The following is a 2403-nucleotide window of genomic DNA, read 5'->3' as shown; positions in this document are numbered from 1 at the left end:
TACTTTACCACTAATCAAACACTAATAGATATTTCAAATGCATTGAATTCATTTTATATTATATTTAGAATGCATATGAATTTTAAATATTACAACCATTATCTCATAATACTAAAACAATAACTAAAAAATCAGTACTAATATGACATGGAGAGCAACACAGAAGAGCAATGGTTTAATCGGAAAAAAAAAAAAAAACTTGCTTTAATTTCTTCTTTCTAGTAAAGAAATGTTGCCTGCTTACCAACTTCTAACCCGCGTTTCATCTCTTCTTCCAAAAAGAAAAAAAAAAAAAAAGCAAGGGTAGGCTGATGGCGTTTTTTATGGTTGCGGGCTCGGAACCCCAAACCGATAGACAAAGGGAGGACTTGTATGCCATTGCTGCCCTCAACGAGTCTGCTGTGATAGAACTCAAGGTGAATCTCCTTCTCCTGGATTTCTCATGCCATCCGTTCCGAGCGCAGGAGCGGAGCAATTAGTATGCGAAAATGGGGAAGAGGCTTTACTCGGATGCTATCGCTTGCTGCATCAGGGCAATCAGTCAGAATTCCTTGAGCGATTCAGATAAGTGGGTCCTTTTTTCTAATCTTGCCCATGTGAATTTTATGTTAGGAAATTACAGATGCGGAAGAGGCAATCAAACTCTGCTCGACCAATGTTAAGGTTGATATTCTGCTTCAATTTCTCAAAGGAGCTCATTTGGTTGCTTGTAGTTTGAAATTATGTTTTCACTCGTTTGGAGTGCGAAAAATGCAATGTGCAACTTTTGCTGAGTTATACGGAGGTTTCTAGTGTTTGAAATTAATTGTAATTTCTATTTCTATGAAGCCAAATGATGCATTCTTTATTGTTTTGAAAAACCTATTTTGGAATTCAAGCATCCAAATGAGCTGTAACTGCTAGATTTGTCTGTGAATGAATTCTGGATCTTACCAGTAGGACTGCAAGGTTATTAGCAGAACTAAAAAAGAGAGACAAAGGCAAAAGATATTATATAAATAAATGGCATCGAAGTGGGAGAATCTCCCAGGATTTTATTGTTGATATATCATCAAAAAATTATCTTGATCGGGAACGAATCTTTAGGCAAAATCAAGTTGGAAACTTTCAAAATTAAAATTAAGACCATCCAATCTCCGATTTCAGCAAACTTATAGTTGAATTGAACGTCTCAAAATTACAAACCCAACAACACCAAATTCAATCAATCAGAGCCCAAATGGGACCAAATCGAAGAACCGAAATGCATTTGGAAGGTTCAAATCATAAATTAGATGACCAAACGGCTTTCAAACATGACATGCTTATAGCTGATTCGAGCGGCTTGACGAGACGAATCTAACAAGCCCAAGATCATCAAATTATGAATTATGATATCATTAAGACATTCAAATGATTAGTAAAATGTCTATGATCAAGGTAATCAACATCGGTTGTCCATTCAAATCACTCCCAACTTACCCTTGATCTCCCTCCTATTTACTGGCCATGCCACTCTTAGAAAACTATAATTAGACCCATCATTCCTCATGGAAAAGTTGTCAAGGAAGAAGAGAGCAGAGGAAGACAAATCAGAGATTTATCTTGTCACCAAGCTCCTCAATCACCTCTCGGCCACCGATTGTTGTCGGATTTTTGTCGAACTTTTGCCAGGCCACCGACTGACGTTGAACTTACACCTGGCCACCAAGTAACGCCGGATTTCCTCCCGGCAAAGGACTGACGCCGAACTTCTTCCCGGCCACCAACTGACGTAAGACTTCCACCCGACCACAGACTTACATCGGACTTTTGTCTGGTCACCAACTAACGCTAGACTTCTTCCCAACTACCAATTGATGTTAGACTTCCACCCGGCCATCGACTACAGTCCTTCCGACCTTTGTCACAAGACAACAAACTTTCTTACCACTGTCGCCTCCTGACTACTGTTCTTACGAACTTCGTCGCCAAATTATGGTCCTTCCGACCTCCGTCACCAGACAACTGTCTTTCTGACCAATGTTACCCATCGATTATGGTCCTTTCGACCTTCATTGTTGGACTACGGTCTTTCCGACCTACATCGCTTGTTGACTATGGTCATTCCGACCTTTGTTGCCCGTCATGTACAGTCCTTCTGACCACCGTCATCCGAATACGATCTTTCTTACCTCCATCGCCCACCGACTATGGTCCTGCCAAGCTAACGAATATGTTAATACTGATTCTTCCAATTTCCACCATGTAATGCATTCTATATGATGTATATTTGTTATATCAAACAAAGGCCTTTTGATGTGAAACTATCATGTGATGATTTGAGAATTGCACTTGAAATTAAACAAGATCCTGAACCAAGCTTGCAAATACTAGTTGATTCATTCAAACTGGGCTATCCCCATGGTTTTTCTTCTTTTTAGG

At 39.5% G+C, this 2403-nt stretch overlaps 1 long non-coding RNA gene across 1 annotated transcript; it reads left to right on the top strand.

The window, feature by feature from the left end:
* Positions 1-261: 261 nt before the first annotated feature.
* Positions 262-938, top strand: LOC114580925. Its single transcript, XR_003702599.1, has 2 exons — positions 262-416; positions 465-938. It is a non-coding gene; the product is annotated as an uncharacterized LOC114580925 (long non-coding RNA).
* The last annotated feature ends 1465 nt before the right edge of the window (positions 939-2403 follow it).

Source organism: Dendrobium catenatum, unplaced genomic scaffold, assembly GCF_001605985.2.
Source record: "Dendrobium catenatum unplaced genomic scaffold, ASM160598v2 fragScaff_scaffold_1400, whole genome shotgun sequence".
NCBI classification, from domain to species: domain Eukaryota; kingdom Viridiplantae; phylum Streptophyta; class Magnoliopsida; order Asparagales; family Orchidaceae; genus Dendrobium; species Dendrobium catenatum.
This window is presented reverse-complemented; position numbering and strand designations above follow the sequence as displayed.